At 38.9% G+C, this 26313-nt stretch overlaps 1 long non-coding RNA gene across 1 annotated transcript in view; it reads right to left on the bottom strand.

Annotated features, from left to right (window-relative positions):
- Nucleotides 1–236: 236 nt before the first annotated feature.
- Nucleotides 237–26313, bottom strand: part of LOC149128639 (uncharacterized) — a 115188-nt gene continuing 89111 nt past the window's right edge. Inside the window, exon 5 of the long non-coding RNA XR_016213455.1 lies at nt 237–824. This is a non-coding gene — a long non-coding RNA (uncharacterized LOC149128639). The remainder of the gene's footprint in view (nt 825–26313) is intronic.

The following is a 26313-nucleotide window of genomic DNA, read 5'->3' as shown; positions in this document are numbered from 1 at the left end:
GATGAAAACAAAACTATCTGGTGATTTGTAGCTATCTCAATCCCAGATCTTGCTACAGGCTCTGTGTGTGTTTGTGTTTTCTGGACATTCTCTATGGACTTTACGGTTTTGCATGCATTTTAGCAGGACCCTTTTTGTTTCCTGCTGGCAAGCGCTAATTGGTTCCACCTGGAGTCAAAACCTCCACACATTCGAGTTTTCTAGGAAGAAAGCTCCAGAAACCTGAGAAAACATGATATTTGTATTTGTAAACATGACATTCGATTCACTTGTTGAAAAGAAAGATTGTGGCGGAGCCAAGATGGCAGAATAGTGAGGGCGCGCACCGATAGTCCGGGAAAATTTAGTTTAATAAAAGGGGAGTTACGGTAGCCTCAGAAAAAAGAACCAGGAAAATATTGCAGACAAAACTCTTCTGGATCCAGTGGGCGTGAATCGGAGGACCTACTGGGAGAACCAGGTCGCCCACTGCGCGCGAAAGCCGAACCGCAGGACCGAGCCGCGGGACTGAGCCGCGGAAGCCGAGCCGCGGGACTGAGCTGCGCAAGCTGCAGGGTCTGCGCGCAAGTTGTCGAAGGGGAGTGCAACAGCGGGGAGACTTGGGAAGTCCAGGGCTCCGAGTCCACACATCGGCGCTGGAAGGAGAGCAGACCTGCGTGCAGAGCGTGGGAGCCCACAGTTCGGGACATCAGCGGCAGACTCAACACACCAGCGCTGGAACACGAGGTGAGCCGAACCTCAATAACCCGAGACACTGGCAGGCAAGCGGAGAGAGGAGACTAGAGGGAACGACCCCCGGGGCGGGGGGGACTTCACCAAGCTAACTGGAAGAGAGAGAGAGGGAAAAAAAAAAAAGGTGACTGGTACGGACACGGGTTTCTCTCTCTCCGCTCACCTCTCAAGGGCGAGCAAGACAAAGAGCAGGCGCCATCTTGGACATACGTCATAAGCAGAGCGACCTCAGGTCTGCACCGGCCCTGAGCCTAGCAGTAAAACCTGACTCTGGGTGGGGCGAATTAACAGGAGATTAGGACTTAGTAAATTTATGGTGCTACTGAACTGAGACTGTGAAAAAAGAGACGGTGGGGGAGAGAACTCACGGAATTCACGTGAGCACTCGCCAGAGACGCTACAATTCCGTAACTTTGGCAACCCAGTGGGAGACTGAAGGAGAATTTGAGCCCACTCTAAGGGCCGAACAGATTCCCTGTGTGGTCCTTGGGAAAGAGCTTCTGATCTCTGGCTCCTGTGGGTATATCATTTGCCTGCTAACTACCTCCAACTTTGTTCAGCTGTGCAGAATAACTTCCCTGTTGAATCAAAAAAAAAGAGAGAGAGAGAGAGAGAGAGGTTTACCACGCCTAACCTGGGAGTGTCACCTTTGGCACACCAAACAGAGCTCTCAGGCCACACCCATCTCAAGCCCTAAGGCTCCATCAAAAACAGATAGTCCACTTAATCTAGAGTCATAGTATAACAAGAAAAAGCACCACAGTGAAGAAACCAAATATCTCCAATATGACAAATAACAAACGCAAAAACCAAGGTAATAAAAACAAGGAAGTCACCATGAAGCCCTCAAATGAAAAAGACACCCCAATTCAAGATTATGAGGATGATGACATAGAAGAAATGCAAGAAGCAGATCTCAAAAAATTGATAAGAACATTAAGAAGTTCTCAAAAACAAATTCTTGAACTACAGAAATCCTTAATGGACAAGATAGAAAATCTCTCTCGTGAAAATGAAATATTAAGGAGGAATCAAAATGAAACGAAACAACTAGTACAACAGGAAACTGGGATAGTGACTGAAGTGAAGAATTCAATAGATCAAATGAAAAACACAATAGAGAGCCTTACAAACAGAATGGGAGAAGCAGAAGAGAGAATATCGGACTTAGAAGACAGAGAACAGGAAAGGATACAGTCAGACCAAAGAAAAGAAGAGGAAATTAGGAATCTAAAACATATTGTCGGGAATCTTCAGGATACTATTAAAAAACCCAACATTCGGGTTCTAGGAGTTCCTGAAGGCATGGAGAGGGAGAAAGGATTAGAAGGCCTTTTTAGTGAGATATTAGCAGAAAATTTCCCAGGTTTGGAGAAGGACAGAGAAATCCTAGTACAGGAAGCTCACAGAACCCCTAATAAACACGACCAAAAGAGACCCTCACCACGGCACGTTGTAATTAAACTCTCCACAGTGAAACATAAAGAAAAGATCCTAAAATGTGCAAGAGAGAAATGTCAGATTACTCTCAGAGGATCTCCAATCAGACTCACAGCTGACTTCTCATCAGAAACTCTACAAGCTAGGAGGGAATGGCAAGATATAGCCCAGGTACTAAGAGAGAACAACTGCCAGCCCAGAATATTATATCCTGCTAAGCTATCATTTGTGAATGAAGGTGAAATAAAGACTTTTCATAACAAACAGAAATTGAAAGAATTTGTTGCCACTCGTCCAGCCCTGCAAAAGATGCTTAAAGATGTGTTACACACAGAAACAAAGAAACACGGTCATCAATATGAAAGAAGGTAAAGGAAGGAAACCAAGGAAGGAACGCTCACAGCAAAAGATCACAGGGAATTCAAAGCATATATTAGAACTTATCTTTGGCAAATGGCAGAGCAAAGTTACCACTTATCATTAGTCACATTGAACGTGAATGGCCTGAACTGTCCAGTTAAAAGACACCGTTTGGCTGATTGGGTTAAAAAACAAAACCCATCTATTTGCTGCTTACAAGAAACACATCTTTCCAACAAAGATCCATACAGACTGAAAGTGAAAGGCTGGAAAAAGATATACCATGCCAACAGAAATGAAAAAAGAGCAGGCGTAGCCATCTTAATATCAGACACCATAAACTTTAACACAAAAACCATTAAGAGAGACAAAGAGGGACACTACATAATAAATTAAGGGATCAATTCAACAGGAAGATATAACAATTATCAATGTATATGCACCTAACTACAGGGCATCGGTTTATCTAAAAGATTTGTTAACGGACTTAAAGGGAGACTTAGATCCCAATACAATAGTACTGGGGGACTTCAATACTCCACTCTCAGAAATAGACAGATCAATAGGACAGAAGATCAACAAGGATACAGTAGATTTAAACGACACTATAGCCCAAATGGATCTAACAGATATATACAGAACGTTCAATCCTACAGCTAAAGATTATACATTCTTCTCAGCAGTACATGGAACCTTCTCTAGGATTGACCACATACTAGGCCATAAAGCAAGTCTCAGCAAATTCAAAAGAATTAGAATCATACCATGCAGCTTCTCAGACCATAAAGGAATGAAGTTGGAAATGGACAACTCAGGAATCCCTAGAGCATACGCAAACACATGGAGATTGAACAACATGCTCCTGAATGAACAATGGGTCATAGAAGAAATCAAAAGAGAAATCAAAAACTTTCTGGAAGTAAATGAGGATAACAGCACAACATACCAAAACTTATGGGACGCAGCAAAAGCAGTGTTAAGAGGAAAGTTTATATCAATAGGTGCCTACATCAAGAAATTGGAAAGGCACCAAATAGATGAGCTTTCTATTCACCTCAAGGATCTAGAAAACCTACAGCAAACCAGACCCAAATCTAGTAGGAGAAGAGAAATAATTAAAATCAGAGAAGAAATCAACAGGATTGAATCAAGAAAAACATTACAAAAAATCAGCCAAACGAGGAGCTGGTTTTTTGAAAAAATAAACAAAATTGACACCCCATTGGCCCAACTAACTAAAAAAAGAAGAGAAAAGACCCAAATCAATAAAATCAGAGATGAAAAAGGAAACGTAACAACAGACACCACAGAAATAAAAAGAATCATCAGAAATTACTACAAGGACTTGTATGCCAGCAAACAGGGAAACCTATCAGAAATGGATAGATTCCTGGACACATGCAACCTACCTAAATTGAACCAGGAAGACATCGAAAACCTAAACAGACCCATAACTGAGACAGAAATTGAAACAGTAATAAAGGCCCTCCCAACAAAGAAAAGCCCAGGACCAGATGGATTCACTGCTGAATTCTACCAGACATTTAAAGAAGAACTAACTCCAATTCTTCTCAAACTATTCAGAACAATTGAAGAAGAGGGAATCCTCCCAAATTCTTTCTATGAAGCCAGCATCACCTTAATTCCTAAGCCGGGAAAAGATGCAGCACTGAAAGAGAATTACAGACCAATATCCCTGATGAACATAGATGCAAAAATCCTCAATAAAATTCTCGCCAATAGAATGCAACAACACATCAGAAAGATCATCCACCCAGACCAAGTGGGATTTATCCCTGGTATGCAGGGATGGTTTAATGTGCGCAAGACAATCAATGTGATACACCACATTAACAGACTGCAGAAGAAAAACCATATGATTCTCTCAATAGATGCCGAGAAAGCATTTGATAAAATACAACACCCGTTCATGATGAAAACTCTAAGCAAACTGGGTTTGGAAGGAACATTCCTCAATACAATCAAAGCAATCTATGAAAAACCCACAGCCAACATCCTATTGAATGGGGAAAAGTTGGAAGCATTTCCACTGAGATCTGGGACCAGACAGGGATGTCCACTCTCACCACTGCTATTCAATATAGTTCTGGAGGTTCTAGCCAGAGCTATTAGGCAAGAAAAAGAAATTAAAGGGATACAAATTGGGAAGGAAGAACTCAAACTATCCCTCTTTGCAGATGACATGATTCTTTATTTAGGGGACCCAAAGAACTCTACCAAGAGACTATTGGAACTCATAGAAGAGTTTGGCAAAGTAGCAGGATATAAAATCAATGCACAAAAATCAACAGCCTTTGTATACACAGACAATGCCATGGCTGAGGAAGAACTTCTAAGATCAATCCCATTCACAATAGCTACAAAAACAATCAAATACCTTGGAACAAACTTAACCAAGGACGTTAAAGATCTCTACGATGAAAATTACAAAACCTTAAAGAAAGAAATAGAAGAGGATACCAAGAAATGGAAAAATCTTCCATGCTCATGGATTGGAAGAATCAATATCATCAAAATGTCCATTCTCCCAAAAGCAATTTATAGATTCAATGCAATACCAATCAAGATACCAAAGACCTTCTTCTCAGATCTGGAAAAATTGGTGCTGAAATTTATATGGAGGCACAAGAGACCTCGAATAGCTAAAGCAATCTTGTACAACAAAAACAAAGCCGGAGGCATCACAATACCAGATTTCAGGACATACTACAGGGCAGTTGTAATCAAAACAGCATGGTACTGATACAGAAACAGATGGATAGACCAATGGAACAGAATTGAAATACCAGAAATCAACCCAAACATCTACAGCCAACTTATATTTGATCAAGGATCTAAAACTAATTCCTTGAGCAAGGACAGTCTATTCAATAAATGGTGCTGGGAAAATTGGATTTCCACGTGCAGAATCATGAAGCAAGACCCCTACCTTACACCTTACACAAAAATCCACTCAACATGGATTAAAGACCTAAATCTACGACCTGACACCATCAAGTTACTAGAGAACATTGGAGAAACCCTTCAAGATATTGGCACAGGCAAAGAGTTTCTGGAAAAGACCCGGGAGGCACAGGCAGTCAAAGCCAAAATTAACTATTGGGATTGCATCAAATTGAGAAGTTTCTGTACTGCAAAAGAAACAGTCAGGAGAGTGAAGAGACAACCGTCAGAATGGGAAAAAATATTTGCAAACTATGCAACAGATAAAGGGTTAATAACCAGAATCTACAAAGAGATCAAGAAACTCCACAAAAACAAAACCAACAACCCAATTAAGAGATGGGCCAAGGACCTCAATAGACATTTTTCAAAAGAGGAAATCCAAATGGCCAACAGGCACATGAAAAAATGTTCAAGGTCATTAGCAATCAGAGAAATGCAAATCAAAACCACAATGAGGTTCCACCTCACCCCGGTTAGAATGGCTCACATTCAGAAATCTACCAACAACAGATGCTGGCGAGGATGTGGGGAAAAAGGGACACTAACCCACTGTTGGTGGGAATGCAAACTGGTCAAGCCACTATGGAAATCAGTCTGGAGATTCCTCAGAAACCTGAAGATAACCCTACCGTTCGACCCAGCCATCCCACTCCTTATAATTTACCCAAAGGAATTTAAATTGGCAAACAAAAAAGCGGTCTGCAGCCTAATGTTTATTGCAGCACAATTCACAATAGCTAAGACCTGGAACCAACCTAAATGCCCATCAACGGTAGACTGGATAAAGAAATTATGGGATATGTACTCTTTAGAATACTATACTGCAGTAAGAAACAACGAAATCCAGTCATTTGCAACAAAATGGAGGAATCTGGAACACATCATGCTGAGTGAAATAAGCCAGTCCCAAAGGGACAAATACCATATGTTCTCCCTGATCGGTGACAACTGACTGAACACCAAAAAGGAAACTTGTTGAAGTGAAAGGGACACTATGGGAAACGGTGACTTGATCAGCATAGCCCTGACTGTTAATGAACAACTTAATACATTATCCCTCTTAGTAGTTTTTTTGTCTGTTCTACTTAATATGACTGATTTAATTCTGTAATTAATACACAGTTATTCTTAAGTGTTGAAATTTAACTGAAATGTGATCCCTGTTAAACATAAGAGTAGGAATAAGGGAGGGAAGAGATATATAATTTGGGACATGCTCAAGCTGACTTGCCCCAAATGGTAGAGTTAGAAACATACCAGGGGACTCCAATTTAATCCCATCAAGGTGGCATGTACCAATGCCATCTCACTATTCCAAGTGATCAATTTCAGTTCACAATTGATCATAATGAAAGGACTAAGAGTCAAAGGGAGCACATAAGCAAGTCTAGTACCTGCTAACACTAACCGATAGAATAAATAAAGGGGAGAGTGATCCAACATGGGAAGTGAGATACTCAGCAGACTCATAGAATGGCAGATGCCCTAAATAGCACTCTGGCCTCAGAATCAGCCCTAAAGGCATTCAGATCTGGCTGAAAAGCCCATGAGAGTATTTCAGGCATGGAAAGCCAAGACACTCTGGCAAAAGATCTCTGTGAGTGAGATCTCAGTGGAAAGAACAGGTCTTCAAAGAAGGAGGTACCTTTCTCTGAAGGGAGGAGAGAACCTCCACTTTGACTATGACCTTGTCTAAACAAGATAAGAGTCGGAGAACTCAAAGGGCTTCCATAGCCTTGGAAACTCATGACTGGAGCATAGGGAGATTACTGATGCCATAGACAGGAGTGTCAATTGGTAAAGTCAACAACAGGAGTCACTGTGCACTTACTCCTCATGTAGGATCTCTGTCCTTAATGTGCTGTGCATTGAGATTTAATGCTATAACGAGTACTCAAATAATATATTTCACTTTGTGTTTCTATGGGGGTGCAAACTGTTGAAATCTTTACTTAATGCATACTAAACTGATCCTCTGTAAAAAAAAAAAAAAAAGAAAAGAAAAGAAACTATCAACTCCCAACTTGACTCTCACTGGGATTAAACATGACAATAGGTCTGATCTGATTTCATCATCATTAAAAAAAATCATCTATTATTTTTCACTTTATGTTTCTGTGTGGGAGCAAACTGTTGAAATCCTTACTTAATGTATACTAAGCTGATCTTCTGTATATTAAGATAATCGGAAATGAATCTTGATGTGAATGGAAGGGGAGAGGGAGTGGGAAATGGGAGGGTTGTGGGTGGGAGGGACGGTATGGGGGGGAAGCCATAGTAATCCATTATTCGTACTTTGGAAACGTATATTCATTAAATAAAAGTTAAAAAAAAAAGAAAAGAAAAGAAAGATTGTGCCTTTCTCCAAAACCACTTTCACGGTGATTTTTGGTTAAATTTCACTTCAAAACTACAACAATTTTTCCAGATACTCTTGGATAAAAACAAAACTATCCGGTGATTTGTAGCTATCTCAATCCCAGATCTTGCTACAGCCTCTGTGTGTGTTTGTGTTTTCTGGACATTCTCAATGGACTTTACGGTTTTGAATGCATTTTAGCAGGACACTTTTTGTTTTCTGCTGGCAAACGCTAATTGGTTCCACCTGGAGTCAAATACTCCACACATTGGGCTTTTCTAGGAAGAAAGCTGCAGAAACCTGAGAAAACATGATATTTGTATTTGTAAATATGACATTGGATTCATTTCCTGAACAGGAAGATTGTGCTTTTCTCCAAAACCACTTTCACAGTGATTTTTGCTTAAATTTCACCCGAAATCCACAACAATTTGTCCAGATACTGCTGGATGAAAACAAAACTATCTGGTGATTTTTAGCTATTTCAATCCCAGATCTTGCTACAGCCTCTGTGTGTGTTTGTGTTTTCTGGACATTCTCTATGGACTTTACGGTTTTGAATGCATTTTAGCATGTAAGTTTTAGTTTTCTGCTGGCAAACACTAATTGGTTCCACCTGGAGTCTAAACCTCCACACATTCGAGTTTTCTAGGAAGAAAGCTCCAGAAACCTGAGAAAACATGATATTTGTATTTGTAAACATGACATTCGATTCACTTGTTGAAAAGAAAGATTGTGCTTTTCTCCAAAACCACTTTCACGGTGATTTTTTGGTTAAATTTCACTTCAAAACTACAACGATTTGTCCAGATACTCCTAGTTGAAAACGAAACTATCTGGTGATTTTTAGCTATCTCAATCCCAAATCTTCCTACAGCCTCTGTGTGTGTTTGTGTTTTCTGGACATTCTCTATGGACTTTATGGTTTTGAATGCATTTTAGCAGGACCCTTTTTGTTTTAAGCTGGCAAACGCCAATAGGTTCCACCTGGAGTCAAATACTCCACACATTTGAGTTTTCAAGGAAGAAAGCTCCAGAAACCTGAGAAAACATGGTATTTCTTTCTGTAAACATGACATTGGATGCATTTGATGAACAGGAAGATTGTGCTTTTCTCCAAAACCACTTTCACGGTGATTTTTGGTTAAATTTCACCCGAAATCCACAACAATTTGTCCAGATACTCCTGGATGAAAACAAAACTATCTGGTGTTTTGTGGCTATCTCAATCCCAGATCTTGCTGCAGCCTCTGTGTGTGTTTGTGTTTTCTGGACATTCTCTATGGACTTTACGGTTTTGAATGCATTTTAGCATGTAAGTTTTAGCTTTCAGCTGGCAAAAACTAATTGGTTCCACCTGGAGTCAAAACTTCCTCACATTCGAGTTTTCTAGGAAGAAAGCTCCATAAACCTGAGAAAACATGATATTTCTTTCTGTACACATGACATTGGATGCATTTGCCAAACAGGAAGATTGTGCTTTTCTCCAAAACCACTTTCACGGTATTTTTTTGGTTAAATTTCACTTCAAAACTACAACTATTTGTCCAGATACTCCTGGATGAAAACAAAACTATCTGGTGATTTTTAGCTATCTCAGTCCCAGATCTTGCTAGAGCCTCTGTGTGTGTTTGTGTTTTCTGGACATTCTCTATGTACTTTATGGTTTTGAATGCATTTTAGCAGGACCTTTTTGTTTCCTGCAGGCAAACGCTAATTGGTTCCACCTGGAGTCAAAACCTCCACACATTCGAGTTTTCTTGGAAGAAAGCTTCAGAAACCTGAGAAAACATGATATTTCTTTCTGTAAACATGACATTGGATGCATTTGCCAAACAGGAAGATTGTGCTTTTCTCCAAAACCACTTTCACGGTGATTTTTGGTTAAATTTCACCCGCAATCCACAACAATTTGTCCAGATACTCCTGGATAAAAACAAAACTATCGTGATTTGTAGCTATCTCAATCCCAGATCTTGCTACAGCCTCTGTGTGTGTTCGTGTTTTCTGGACATTCTCTATGGACTTTACGGTTTTGAATGCATTTTAGCATGTTAGTTTTTGTTTTCAGCTCGCAAACGCTAATTGGTTCCACCTGGAGTCAAAACGTCCACACATTCGAGTTTTCTAGGAATAAAGCTCCAGAAACCTGAGAAAACATGATATTTGTATTTGTAAACATGACATTGGATGCATTTGCTGAACAGGAAGATTGTGCTTTTCTCCAAAACCACTTTCACCGTGATTTTTTGGTTAAATTTCACTTCAAAACTACAACAATTTTTCCAGATACTCCTGGATGAAAACAAAACTATCTGGTGATTTGTAGCTATCTCAATCCCAGATCTTGCTACAGCCTCTGTGTGTGTTTGTGTTTTCTGGACATTCTCTATGGACTTTACGGTTTTGCATGCATTTTAGCAGGACCCTTTTTTTTTTTCTGCTGGCAAACGCTAATTGGTTCCACCTGGAATCAAATCCTCCACACATTCGAGTTTTCTAGGAAGAAAGCTTCAGAAACCTGAGAAAACATGATATTTGTATTTGTAAACATGACATTGGATGCATTTGCCAAACAGGAAGATTGTGCTTTTCTCCAAAACCACTGTCACAGTGATTTTTTGGTTAAATTTAACCGGGATACTACAACATTTTGTCAAGATACTCTGGATGAAAACAAAACTCTCTGGTGTGTTGTGGCTATCTCAATCCCAGATCTTGCTACAGCCTCTGTGTGTGTTTGTGTATTCTGGACATTCTCTATGGACTTTACGGATTTGAATGCACTTTAGCATGTAAGTTTTTGTTTTCAGCTGGCAAACGCTAATTGGTTCCACCTGGAGTCAAATCCTCCAAACATTCGAGTTTTCTAGGAAGAAAGCTTCAGAAACCTGAGAAAACACGATATTTCCTTCTGTAAACATGACATTGGATACATTTGCCTAACAGGAATATTGGGCTTTTCTCCAAAAGCACTTTCACGGTGATTTTTTGGTTAAATTTCACCCGCATACTACAACATTTTGTCCAGATACTTCTGGATGAAAACAAAACTATCTGATGTGTTGTGGCTATCTCAATCCCAGATCTTGCTACAGCCTCTGTGTGTGTTTGTGTTTTCTGGACATTCTCTATGGACTTTACGGTTTTGAATGCACTTTAGCATGTAAGTTTTTGTTTTCAGCTGGCAAACGCTAATTGGTTCCACCTGGAGTCAAATCCTCCACACATTCGAGTTTTCTAGGAAGAAAGCTTCAGAAACCTGAGATAACACGATATTTCCTTCTGTAAACATGACATTGGATCCATTTGCCGAACAGGAAGATTGTGCTTTTCTCCAAAACCACTTTCACGGTGATTTTTTGGTTAAATTTCACTGGGATACTACAACATTTTGTCCAGATACTCCTGGATGAAAACAAAACTATCTGGTGTGTTGTGGCTATCTCAATCCCAGATCTTGCTACAGCCTCTGTGTGTGTTTGTGTTTTCTGGACATTCTCTATGGACTTTAAGGTTTTGAATGCATTTTAGCAGGACCCTTTTTGTTTTCTGCTGGCAAACGCTAATTGGTTCCGCCTGGAGTCAAATCCTCCACACATTCGAGTTTTCGAGGAAGAAAGCTTCAGAAACCTGAGAAAACATGATATTTGTATTTGTAAACATGACATTGGATGCATTTTCCGAACAGGAAGATTGTGCTTTTCTCCAAAACCACTTTCACGGTGATTTTTGGTTAAATTCCACCCGAAATCCTCAACAATTTGTCCAGATACACCTGGATGGAAACAAAACTATCTAGTGTTTTGTCTATCTCAATCCCAGATCTTGCTACAGCCTCTGTGTGTATTTGTGTTTTCTGGACATTATCTATTGACTTTACTGGTTTGAGTGCATTTTAGCATGTAAGTGTTTGTTTTCTGCTGGCAAACGCTAATTGGTTCCTCGGGAGTCAAATCCTCCACACATTCAAGTTTTCTAGGAATAAAGTTTCAGAACCCTGAGAAAACATGGTATTTCTTTCTGTAAACATGACATTGGATGCATTTGCCGAACAGGAAGATTGTGCTTTTCTCCAAAACCACTTTCACGGTGATTTTTGGTTAAATTTCACCCGAAATACTCAACAATTTGTCCAGATACTCCTGGATGAAAACAAAACTACCTGGTGTGTTGTGGCTATCTCAATCCCAGATCTTGCTACAGCCTCTGTGGGTGTTTGTGTTTTCTGGACATTCTCTATGGACTTTACGGTTTTGAATGCACTTTAGCATGCAAGTTTTTGTTTTCAGCTAGCAAACGCTAATTGGTTCCACCTGGAGTCAAATCCTCCACACATTCGAGTTTTCGAGGAAGAAAGCTTCAGAAACCTGAGAAAACATGATATTTGTATTTGTAAACATGACATTGGATGCATTTTCCGAACAGGAAGATTGTGCTTTTCTCCAAAACCACTTGCACAGTGATTATTTGGTTACATTTCACCGGGATACTACAACATTTTGTCCAGATACTCTGGATGAAAACAAAACTCTCTGGTGTGTTGTGGCTATCTCAATCCCAGATCTTGCTACAGCCTCTGTGTGTGTTTGTGTTTTCTGGACATTCTCTATGGACTTTACGGTTTTGAATGCACTTTAGCATGTAAGTTTTTGTTTTCAGCTGGCAAACGCTAATTGGTTCCACCTGGAGTCAAATCCTCCACACATTCGAGTTTTCTAGGAAGAAAGCTTCAGAAACCTGAGATAACACGATATTTCCTTCTGTAAACATGACATTGGATACATTTGCCTAACAGGAATATTGGGCTTTTCTCCAAAAGCACTTTCACAGTGATTTTTTGGTTAAATTTCACCCGCATACTACAACATTTTCTCCAGATACTTCTGGATGAAAACAAAACTATCTGATGTGTTGTGGCTATCTCAATCCCAGATCTTGCTACAGCCTCTGTGTGTGTTTGTGTTTTCTGGACATTCTCTATGGACTTTACGGTTTTGAATGCACTTTAGCATGCAAGTTTTTGTTTTCAGCTAGCAAACGCTAATTGGTTCCACCTGGAGTCAAATCCTCCACACATTCGAGTTTTCGAGGAAGAAAGCTTCAGAAACCTGAGAAAACATGATATTTGTATTTGTAAACATGACATTGGATGCATTTTCCGAACAGGAAGATTGTGCTTTTCTCCAAAACCACTTGCACAGTGATTATTTGGTTACATTTCACCGGGATACTACAACATTTTGTCCAGATACTCTGGATGAAAACAAAACTCTCTGGTGTGTTGTGGCTATCTCAATCCCAGATCTGGCTACAGCCTCTGTGTGTGTTTGTGTTTTCTGGACATTCTCTATGGACTTTACGGTTTTGAATGCACTTTAGCATGTAAGTTTTTGTTTTCAGCTGGCAAACGCTAATTGGTTCCACCTGGAGTCAAATCCTCCACACATTCGAGTTTTCTAGGAAGAAAGCTTCAGAAACCTGAGATAACACGATATTTCCTTCTGTAAACATGACATTGGATACATTTGCCTAACAGGAATATTGGGCTTTTCTCCAAAAGCACTTTCACAGTGATTTTTTGGTTAAATTTCACCCGCATACTACAACATTTTCTCCAGATACTTCTGGATGAAAACAAAACTATCTGATGTGTTGTGGCTATCTCAATCCCAGATCTTGCTACAGCCTCTGTGTGTGTTTGTGTTTTCTGGACATTCTCTATGGACTTTACGGTTTTGAATGCACTTTAGCATGTAAGTTTTTGTTTTCAGCTGGCAAACGCTAATTGGTTCCACCTGGAGTCAAATCCTCCACACATTCGAGTTTTCTAGGAAGAAAGCTTCAGAAACCTGAGATAACACGATATTTCCTTCTGTAAACATGACATTGGATCCATTTGCCGAACAGGAAGATTGTGCTTTTCTCCAAAACCACTTTCACGGTGATTTTTTGGTTAAATTTCACTGGGATACTACAACATTTTGTCCAGATACTCCTGGATGAAAACAAAACTATCTGGTGTGTTGTGGCTATCTCAATCCCAGATCTTGCTACAGCCTCTGTGTGTGTTTGTGTTTTCTGGACATTCTCTATGGACTTTACGGTTTTGAATGCATTTTAGCATGTAAGTTTTTGTTTTCAGCTGGCAAACGCTAATTGGTTCCACCTGGAGTCAAATCCTCCACACATTCGAGTTTTCGAGGAAGAAAGCTTCAGGAACCTGAGAAAACATGATATTTGTATTTGTAAACATGACATTGGATGCATTTGCCAAACAGGAAGATTGTGCTTTTCTCCAAAACCACTGTCACGGTGATTTTTTTGTTAAATTTCACTGGTATACTACAACATTTTGTCCAGATACTCTGGATGAAAACAAAACTCTCTGGTGTGTTGTGGCTATCTCAATCCCAGATCTGGCTACAGCCTCTGTGTGTGTTTGTGTTTTCTGGACATTCTCTATGGACTTTACGGTTTTGAATGCACTTTAGCATGTAAGTTTTTGTTTTCACCTGGCAAACGCTAATTGGTTCCACCTGGAGTCAAATTCTCCACACATTCGAGTTTTCTAGGAAGAAAGCTTCAGAAACCTGAGAAAACATGATATTTCTTTCTGTAAACATGACATTGGATACATTTGCCAAACAGGAAGATTGTGCTTTTCTCCAAAACCACTTTCACGGTGATTTTTGGTTAAATTTCACCCGAAATCCTCAACAATTTGTCCAGATACTCCTGGATGAAAACAAAACTATCTGGTGTGTTGTGGCTATCTCAATCCCAGATCTTGCTACAGCCTCTGTGTGTATTTGTGTTTTCTGGACATTATCTTTTGACTTTACTGGTTTGAGTGCATTTTAGCATGTAAGTGTTTGTTTTCTGCTGGCAAACGCTAATTGATTCCACCGGGAGTCAAATCCTCCACACATTCAAGTTTTCTAGGAAGAAAGTTTCAGAAACCTGAGAAAACATGATATTTCTTTCTGTAAACATGACATTTGATGCAGTTGCCGAACAGGAAGATTGTGCTTTTCTCCAAAACCACTTTCACGGTGATTTTTTGGTTAAATTTTACCCGCATACTACAACAATTTTTCCAGATACTCCTGGATGAAAACAAAACTATCTGGTGTGTTGTGGCTATCTCAATCCCAGATCTTGCTACAGCCTCTGTGTGTGTTTGTGTTTTCTGGACATTCTCTATGGACTTTATGGTTTTGAATGCATTTTAGCATGTAAGTTTTAGTTTTCAGCTGGCAAACGCTAATTGGTTCCACCTGGAGTCAAATTCTCCACACATTCGAGTTTTCTAGGAAGAAAGCTTCAGAAACCTGAGAACACATGATATTTGCATTTGTAAACATGACATTGGATGCATTTGCCGAACAGGAAGATTGTGCTTTTCTCCAAAACCACTTTCACGGTGATTTTTTGGTTAAATTTCACCCGGATACTACAACATTTTCTCCAGATACTCCTGGATGAAAACAAAACTATCTGGTGATTTTTAGCTATCTCAATCCCAGATCTTGCTACAGCCTCTGTTTCTGTCTGTGTTTTCTGGACATTCTCTATGGACTTTACGGTTTTGAATGCATTTTAGCATGTCAGTTTTTGTTTTCAGCTGGCAAACGCTAATTGGTTCCACCTGGAGTCAAATACTCCACACATTCGAGTTTTCTAGGAAGAAAGCTTCAGAAACCTGAGAAAACATGATATTTGTATTTGTAAACATGACATTGGATTCATTTGCCGAACAGGAAGATTGTGCTTTTCTCCAAAACCACTTTCACGGTGATTTTTTGGTTAAATTTCACTGGGATACTACAACATTTTGTCCAGATACTCTGGATGAAAACAAAACTATCTGGTGTGTTGTGGCTATCTCAATCCCTGATCTTGCTACAGCCTCTGTGTGTGTTTGTGTTTTCTGGACATTCTCTATGGACTTTACGGTTTTGAATGCATTTTAGCATGTAAGTTTTTTTTTCAGCTGGCAAACGCTAATTGGTTCCACCTGGAGTCAAATGCTGCACACATTCGTGTTTTCTAGGAAGAAAGCTTCAGAAACCTGACAACACATGATATTTGTATTTGTAAACATGACACTGGATGCATTTGCCGAACAGGAAGATTGTGCTTTTCTCCAAAACCATTTTCACGGAGATTTTTTGGTTAAATTTCAGCCGGATACTACAACATTTTGTCCAGATACTCTGGATGAAAACAAAATTATCTGGTGTGTTGTGGCTATCTCAATCCCAGATCTTGCTACAGCCTCTGTGTGTGTTTGTGTTTTCTGGACATTCTCTATGGACTTTACGGTTTTGAATGCATTTTAGCATGTAAGTTTTTGTTTTCTGCTGGCAAACGCTAATTGGTTCCACCTGGAGTCAAATTCTCCACACATTCGAGTTTTCTAGGAAGAAAGCTTCAGAAACCTGAGAAAACATGATATTTCTTTCTGTAAACATGACATTGGATGCATTTGCCGAACAGGAAGATTGTGCTTTTCTCCAAAACCACTTTCACGGTGATTTTTTGGTTAAATTTCACCCGCATACTACAACATTTTCTCCAGATACTTCTGGATGAAAACAAAACTATCTGGTGTGTTGTGGCTATCTCAGTCCCAGATCTTACTACAGCCTCTGTGTGTGTTTGTGTTTTCTGGACATTCTCTATGGACTTTACGGTTTTGAATGCACTTTTGCATGCAAGTTTTTGTTTTCAGCTGGCAAACGCTAATTGGTTCCACCTGGAGTCAAATCCTCCACACATTCGAGTTTTCTAGGAAGAAAGCTTCAGAAACCTGAGAAAACATGATATTTGTAATTGTAAACATGACATTGGATTCATTTGCCGAACAGGAAGATTGTGCTTTTCTCCAAAACCACTGTCACGGTGATTTTTTGGTTAAATTTCACCCGGATACTACAACATTTTCTCCAGATATTTCTGGATGAAAACAAAACTATCTGGTGTGTTGTGGCTATCTTATTCCCTGATCCTGCTACAGCCTTTGTGTGTGTTTGTGTTTTCTGGACATTCTCTATGGACTTTACGGTTTTGAATGCATTTTAGCATGTAAGTTTTAGTTTTCAGCTGGCAAACGCTAATTGGTTCCACCTGGAGTCAAATTCTCCACACATTCGAGTTTTCTAGGAAGAAAGCTTCAGAAACCTGAGAAAACATGATATTTCTTTCTGAAAAAATGACATTGGATTCATTTCCCGAACAGGAAGATTGTGCTTTTCTCCAAAACCACTTTCACGGTGATTTTTTGGTTAAATTTCACCCGGATACGACAACATTTTCTCCAGATACTCTGGATGAAAACAAAACTATCTGGTGTGTTGTGGCTATCTCAATCCCAGATCTTGCTACAGCCTCTGTGTGTGTTTCTGTTTTCTGGACATTCTCTATGGACTTTACAGTTTTGAATGCATTTTAGCAGGACCCTTTTTCTTTTCTGCTGGCAAACGCTAATTTGTTCCACCTGGAATCAAATCCTCCACACATTCGAGTTTTCTACGAAGAAAGCTGCAGAAACCTGAGAACACATGATATTTCTTTCTGTAAACATGACATTGGATGCATTTGCCAAACATGAAGATTGTGCTTTTCTCCAAAGCTACTTTCACGGTGACTTTTTTTTTAAATTTCACCCGGATACTACAACATTTTGTCCAGATACTCTGGATGAAAACAAAACTATCTGGTGTGTTGTGGCTATCTCAATCCCAGATCTTGCTACAGCCTCTGTGTGTGTTTGTGTTTTCTGGACATTCTCTATGGACTTTACGGTTTTGAATGCATTTTAGCATGTAAGTTTTTGTTTTCAGCTGGCAAACGCTAATTGGTTCCACATGGAGTCAAATGCTCCACACATTCGAGTTTTCTAGGAAGAAAGCTTCAGAAACCTGACAACACATGATATTTGTATTTGTAAACATGACTTTGGAAGCATTTGCCGAACAGGAAGATTGTGCTTTTCTCCAAAACCACTGTCACAGTGATTTTTTGGTTAAATTTCACCCAGATACTACAACATTTTGTCCAGATACTCTGGATGAAAACAAAACTATCTGGTGTGTTGTGGCTATCTCAATCCCAGATCTTGCTACAGCCTCTGTGTGTGTTTGTGTTTTCTGGACATTCTCTATGGACTTTACGGTTTTGAATGCATTTTAGCATGTAAGTTTTTGTTTTCAGCTGGCAAACGCTAATTGGTTCCACCTGGAGTCAAATACTCCACACATTCGAGTTTTCTAGGAAGAAAGCTTCAGAAACCTGACAACACATGATATTTGTATTTGTAAACATGACATTGGATGCATTTGCCGAACAGGAAGATTGTGCTTTTCTCCAAAACCACCTACACGGTGATATTTTGGTTAAATTTCACCAGGATACGAGAACATTTTGTCCAGATACTCTGGATGAAAACAAAACTATCTGGTGTGTTGTGGCTATCTCAATTCCAGATCTTGCTACAGCCTCTGTGTGTGTTTGTGTTTTCTGGACATTCTCTATGGACTTTACAGTTTTGAATGCATTTTAGCATGAAAGTTTTTGTTTTCAGCTGGCAAACGCTAATTGGTTCCACCTGGAGTCAAATCCTCCACACATTCGAGTTTTCTAGGAAGAAAGCTTCAGAAACCTGAGAACACATGATATTTCTTTCTGTAAACATGACATTGGATGCATTTGATGAACAGGAAGATTGTGCTTTTCTCCAAAACCACTTTCACGGTGATTTTTGGTTAAATTTCACCCGGATACTACAACATTTTGTCCAGATACTCTGGATGAAAACAAAACTATCTGGTGTGTTGTGGCTATCTCAATCCCAGATCTTGCTACAGCCTCTGTGTGTGTTTCTGTTTTCTGGGCTTTATCTATGGATTTTACTGTTTTGAATGCATTTTAGCATGTAAGTTTTTGTTTTCAGCTGGCAAACGCTAATTGGTTCCACATGGAGTCAAATCCTCCACACATTAGATTTTCCTGGCAGAAAGCTTCAGAAACCCGAGCAAACATGATATTTGCATTTATAAACATGACATTGGATCCATTTGCCAAAGAGGAAGATTGTGCTTTTCTCCAAAACCTCTTTGATGGTTATTTTTGGTTAAATTACACCGGAAATCCAGAGCACTTTGTCCGGATATGCCTGAAGGAAAGTAGAAATATCTTGTGTGTTGTGAGTATCTCAATCTGAGATATTGCTACAGCCTCTGTGTTTGCTGGACATTCTCTAATGACTTTAGGCATTTGAATGCATTTTAGCATGTAACTTTTTGTTTTCTTCCGGCATACGCTAATTAGTTCCACATGGAGTCAACTCCTATATACATTCGATTTTTCTTGACAGAAAGCTTCAGAAACCCGAGCAAACATGATATTTGTATTTGTAAACATGACATTGGATCCACTTGCCGAACAGAAAGATTGTGCTTTTCTCCAAAACCACTTTCACGGTGATTTTTTGGTTAAATTTTACCCAAATTCCACAACACTTTGTCTGGATATGCGTGGAGGAAAGCAGAAATATCTGGTGTGTTGTGGGTATCTCAATCTGAGATCTTGTTACAGCCTCTGTGTTTGTTCGTGTTTTCTGGACATTATCTACAGACTTTACGGTTTTGAATGCATCTTAGCATGTAACTTTTAGTTTTCTGCTGGCTAACGCTATTTGGTACCACATGGAGTCAAATCCTCCACACATTCGAGTTTTGCTTTCAGAAAGCTTAAGTAACCTGAGGAAACATGCTATTTCTGTTTGTAAACATGACATTAGATCCACTTGCTGAAGAGAAAGATTGTGCTTTTCTCCAAAACCACTTTGACAGTGATTTTTTGGAAAAATTTCACCCGAATTCCACACTACATTCTACAGATATGCCTGAATGAAAGCAGAAATATCTGGTGTGTTTTGGCCATCTCAATCCTGATCTTCCTACAGCCTTTGTGTTTGTTTGTGTTTTCTGGACTTTATCTACAAATTTTAGGTTTTGAATGAATTTTATAATCTAACATTTTGTTTTCTGCTACCAAACGCTAATTGGTTGCACATGGAGTCAAATCCTCCACACATTCGAGTTTTCTAGGCAGAAAGCTTCAGAAACCCAAGCAAACATGATATTTGTGTTCGTAAAAACATGACAATGTATCCACTTGCCAAAGAGAAAGATTTTGCTTTACTCCAAAACCACTTTGATGGTGACTTTTTGGTTAAATTTCACTCGAATTCCACTCCACTTTTCAGGATATGCCTGGATGAAAGCAGAAATATCTGGTGTTTTGTGGCTATCTCAAGCCCAGATCTTGCTACAGCCTCTGTGTTTTTTTGTGTTTTCTGGAGATTATCTACCGACTTTATGGTTATAAATGCACTTTAGAATGTAACATTTTTTTTCCACCGTAAATGCTATTTTGTTCCACATGGAGTCAAATCCTCCAAACATTCGAGTTTTCCTGTCCGTAAGCTTCAGAAACCTGAGCAATGATGACATTTCTGTGTGTAAACATGACATTCATTGCACATGGACTCAAATCCTCCACACATTCAAGTTTTCTAGGCAGAAAGTTTCAGAAATCAAAGCAAACATGATATTTTTTTTGTAAACATGACATTGGATCCACAAGCCAAAGAGAAAGTTTGTGCTTTTCCCAAAACAACTTTGATGATGATTTTTGGGTTAAATTTCACCCAAATTCCATATTTTGTGTGGATATGCCTGGAGGAAAGCAGAAATATCTGGTGAGTTGTGGCTTTGCCAATCTCAGATCTTGCTGTAGCCTCTGCGTTGTGTATTCTGGGCATTATCTAGTGACATTAGATTTTGATTGAATTTTACCATGTAACTTTTTGTTTTCTTCCTGCAAAAGCTAACTGTTTCCACATGGAGTCAAATCATCCACACATTCTGGTTTCCCAGGCAGAAAGCTTCAGCAATACGAGAAAACATAATATTTCTTTTTGCAAACATGACATTGGATCTACTTCCTGAAGAGAAAGATTGTGCTTTTCTCCAAAACAATTTTGATGGTGATTTTTTGGATAAATTTCACCCGAATTCGACACCAGTTTGTCTGGATATGCCTTGATGAAAGCAGAAATATCTGCTGTGTTTTGTCTATCTCAATCCCAGATCTTGCTACAGCCTCTGTGTTTGTTTGTGTTTTCTGGAAATTATCTATGGACTTTACGGTTTTGAGTGAATTTTATAATCTTTTAGTTTTCTGCTGGGAAATGCTAATTGGTTCCACATGGAGTCAAATATGCCCCACATTCGAGTTTTCCTGGCAGAAAGGTCCAGACACCTGAGCAAACATGCTATTTGTGTTTATAAACATGACCTTGGATCCATTTGCCGAACAGAAACATTGTGCTTTTCTCCAAAACCACTTTGATGGTGATTTTTGGGTTAAATTTCACCTGAATTCTACACCACCTTGTCCGGTTATGCCTGGATGAAAGCAGAAATATTTGGTGTGTTGTGGCTATCTCAATCCCAGATCTTGCTACAGTCTGTGATTCTTTTTTTTTTTTTTTTTCTGGACATTATCTTCCGACTTTACAGGTTTGACAGAATTTTAGCATGTAAGTTTTGGTTTTCTGCTGGCAAACGCTAATTGGTTCCACATGGAGTCAAATGCTCCACACATTTGAGTTTTCTAGGTAGAAAACTTCAGAGATCCGAGAAAACATGGTATATGTCTTTTTAAACATTGCATTGCATCCACTTACAAAATAGAAAAACTTGTAATTTCCGCCAAAACCATGTTGATGGTGATTTTTTGCTTAAATTTCACCCAAATTCCACACCTTGTCCGGATATGCACGGATGAATGCAGAAATATCTGGTCTGCTGTGGATACATCCCATATCTTGCTACAGCCTCTATGTTTGTTTGTGTTTTCTGGACATTATCTACGGACTTTATGGTTTTGAGAGAATATTAGCATGTAACCTTTGGTTTTCTGCTAGGAAAGGCTAATTGGTTCTACATGGATTCAAATCCTCCGTACATTCGAGTTTTCCTAGCAGAAAGCTTCAAAAACCTGAGTAAGCATGATATTTTGTTTGTACACATGACATTGGATCCACATGCCGAAGAGAAAAATTGTGCTTTTCCCAAAACCACTTTGATGATGATTTTTGGGTTAAATTTCACCTGAATTCCGCAACAGTTTTTCTGGATATGCCTGGAGGAAAGCAGAAATATCTGTTGAGTTGCAGCTATGTCAATCCTAGGTCTTGCTACAACCGTTGCGTTTGTATGTGTGTTCTAGACATTATATAGGGACATTAGGTTTTGAGTGAATTTTACCATGTAACTTTTTGTTTTCTGCCCGCAAACACTAATTGATTCCACATGGAGTCAAATCCTCCACACATTCAAGTTCTCCTGGCAGAAAGCTTCAGAAACCCGAGGAAACATGATATTTGTGTTTGTAAACATATCAGTGGTTCCACTTGCCTAAGAGAAAGATTGTGCTTTTCTCCAAAACAACTGTGATGGTGATTTTTTGGTTAAATTTCACCCAAATTCCACACCACTTTGTCCGGATATGCCTGGAGGAATGCAGAAATATCTGGTGTGTTGTGGCTATCTCAATCCAAGATCTGGTTACTGGTTACTGACTTAAAACCTATGTGAAACTGGTATCAATTATAAGCTAGTATCAATAATCTAGTATCAGTAAACTAGTATCAATTATAATATTGACAATACCAGTTACAATCTTAACAATTTCAATTATAATCTTGACATTAATCCAGGTATTGATTTTAATCATATGTAGAACATAGACAAATTACATTTTTGTCATTAATCTATGTGTACTCTATCTGCTTCCAAGCTTGATCGATCATGCTAGGGGGTTTCTGTGCTCTGCCAAGTGTGATGTAGTGGACTGCTATTATTCAACTGTTTTAGATCATAGTTTCAGAGCAGAATCTCATGGTGTGTGGGGGGGCACCTTTCCAGAATGGAGTCTCAAGTGCTCCAAACTGGAGTCCCTACTGTTAAGGTGTTACTTCAAGATATTAACCTTTTATCAGTTATATAGTTTGCAAATATTTTCTACCACTCTTCACTTTGCTTAGTGTTTCCTTTGCAGCACAAATCTTCTAAGCCTGATGTAATCCCTTTTGTCTCTTTCTGCTTTCATTGCCTGTGCTTCTGGGGTCTTTTCCAAGAAGTCTTTCCTATGCCAATATCTTGCAGAGTTTTCCCAATGTTTTCCTCTAGTAATATGTTGATATCAGGTCATAGATTTAGATTCATGAGCAGTTGTGAGTTGATTTTTGTATGGGTGTAAGTACAGGTTTTGTTTCATATGTCTGCATGTTGAGATCCAATTTTCCCAACACTATTTGTTGAAGAGACTGTCCTTTCTCCAGAGATTGATTTTAGCTGGTTTGTCAAAGATTAGTTGGTTGTAGCTGCATGGATTAATTTTTTTGGTTTATATTTTGTTTCATTGGTATACATGTCTTTTTTTCTTCCAGTCCCAGGCTATTTTGTTTGTAACTGCCCTGTAGTATGTCTTGAAATCTGGTCTTCTGATACTTCCAATTTTTTCTTGTTTAATGTTGCTTTAGTTATTTGGGGGTCTCTTGTGTTTCTACACAAATTTTAGCATTCTTTTTTCTAGATCTGAGAAGAATGTTCTTGGAGTTTTGATTGGGATCTCATTGAATCTATAAATCACCTTGGGTAGTATAAAAATTTTGATGATATTAATTTTTCCAGTTCACAAACATGAAATATTTTTCCATTTTTTGTGTGTTCTTCTATTTTTTCCTTTAATGTTTTGTAATTTTCATTGTTAAAATCTTTCAAATTCTTAGTTACATTTATTCCAAGGTATTTAATTTTTTAGTAGGTATTATGGTTGGTATTGTGGTTACAAGTTCTCAGCCTGGACTCATCATATACAAATATATTTAGCTTATCCAATTCCCAAAGGATTCAAAGTTCACTTTTTTGGTACATTATAAAAATTGTAAAAGGTATTGTTAATAATCCATCCCAGATAATAATTCCTGTCAGATCATTCATAGAAAGATACAATTATAAATGTGGATGTTAATTATAAGTGTAGGTGCTAACCCACTGTTGGTGGGAATGCAAACTGGTCAAGCCACTATGGAAGTCAGTCTGGAGATTCCTCAGAAACCTGAATATAACCCTACCATTCAACCCAGCCATCCCACTCCTTGGAATTTACCCAAAGGAAATTAAATTGGCAAACAAAAAAGCAGTCTGCACCCTAATGTTTATTGCAGCACAATTCACAATAGCCAAGACCTGGAACCAACCTAAATGCCCATCAAAGGTAGACTGGATAAAGAAATTATGGGATATGTATTCTTTAGAATACTATACCACAGTAAGAAACAACGAAATCCAGTCATTTGCAACAAAATGGAGGAATCTGTAACACATCATGCTGAGTGAAGTAAGCCAGTCCCAAAGGGACAAATACCATATGTTCTCCCTGATCGGTGACAACTGACTGAACACCAAAAAGGAAACCTCCTGAAGTGAAATGGACACTATGAGAAATGGCGACTTGATCAGCATAGCCCTGATGCTTAATGAACAACTTAATACATTATCCCTCTTAGTATTTTTTTGTCTGTTCTACTTAATATGACTGGTTTAATTCTGTAATTATCACACAGTTATTCTTAAGTGTTGAAAATTAACTGAAATGTGATCCCTGTTAAACTTAAGAGTAGGAAGAAGAGAGGGAAGAGATGTATAAATTGTGACATGCTCAAGCTGACTTGCCCCAAATGGTAGAGTTAGAAACATACCAGGGGATTCCAATTCAATCCCATCAAAGTGTCATGTACCAATGCCATCTCACTATTCCAAGTGCTCAATTTCAATTCACAATTGATCATAATGAAAGGACTAAGAGTCAAAGGGAGCACATAAACAAGTCTAGTACCTGCTAACACTAACCGATAGAATAAATAAAGGGGAGAGTGATCCAACATGGGAAGTGAGATACTCAGCAGACGCATAGAATGGCAGATGTCCTAAACAGCACTCTGGCCTCAGAATCAGCCCTAAAGGCATTCAGATCTGGCTGAAAAGCCCATGAGAGTATTTCAGGCATGGAAAGCCAAGACACTCTGGCAAAAAGATCTCTTTGAGTGAGATCCCAGTGGAAAGAACAGGTCTTCAAAGAAGGAGGTACCTTTCTCTGAAGGGAGGAGAGAACCTCCACTTTGATTATGACCTTGTCTAAACAAGATAAGAGTCGGAGAACTCAAGGGGCTTCCATAGCCTTGGAAACTCATGACTGGTGCATAGGGAGATTACTGATGCCATAAACAGGAGTGTCAATTTGTAAAGTCAACAACAGGAGTCACGGTGCACTTATTCCTTATGTAGGATCTCTGTCCTTAATGTGCTGTACATTGAGGCTTAATGCTATAACGAGTACTCAAACAGTATATTTCACTTTGTGTTTCTATGGGGGTGCAAACTGTTGAAATATTTACTTAATGTACACTAAACTGATCTGTAAAAAAAAAAAAAAAGAAATTGTCAATTCCCAACTTGACTCTCACTGGGATTAAGCATGACAATAGGTCTGATCTGATTTCATCATCATTAAAAAAAATCATCTATTATTTTTCACTTTATGTTTCTGTGTGGGAGCAAACTGTTGAAATCCTTACTTAATGTATACTAAGCTGATCTTTTGTATATTAAGATAATCGAAAATGAATCCTCATGTGAATGGAAGGGGAGAGGGAGTGGGAAAGGGGAGGGTTGTGGGTGGGAGGGACGGTATGGGGGGGAAGCCATTGTAATCCATAAGTCGTACTTTGGAAATTTATATTCATTAAATAAAAGTTAAAAAAAATATATAAGTGTAGGAGTTGATGAATCTGCCAGAGTTTACTGTGGTATTTTTGGTTAAATTTTAAATCATTCCTGATTGCAAACTGATGAGTATCATAACATTTGTGGCAGTGAAGTGTGTTCATAACTTACATTCCTACTTTCTCTGACTTCTGAATGATTCAAGCTAGACATGGAAAGAAGTCAAAATGTAAGCTTTCTAGCCCACAGAGTTGTTGGTCTTGGTGCTTAGCAACAAAGATTCCCTTCCATTGCCCTAGTACATTACATTGCATACTTACCTAATCACAGAGTACAGGTTTTTTGCTAAATTTACAGTATAAAACAGGGCAGACAAAACTCATGTTCTCTCATAGGCATCCTAGAAAAGTGCTAAATAAAGAAAAGGGGGGGTGGTAGCTCATTGCCTCTTTCCAATATCTCCATTCATGCAAGTCATTCATAAATCCCACATAGAGGAACAAGTGAGCAGGGGTCAGGAGCAGTGCTCTAATGATAAGGAATTTTACTTTGTGGAGGGGGTTGTATCCTTGTCAGCCTACATTCAAAAAA

Source organism: Oryctolagus cuniculus, chromosome 1, assembly GCF_051225735.1.
Source record: "Oryctolagus cuniculus isolate XC-2025 breed Fujian yellow rabbit chromosome 1, ASM5122573v1, whole genome shotgun sequence".
Taxonomy (NCBI): domain Eukaryota; kingdom Metazoa; phylum Chordata; class Mammalia; order Lagomorpha; family Leporidae; genus Oryctolagus; species Oryctolagus cuniculus.
The sequence above is the reverse complement of the archived record's forward strand: the minus strand, read 5'-3'. Positions and strand labels throughout refer to the sequence as shown.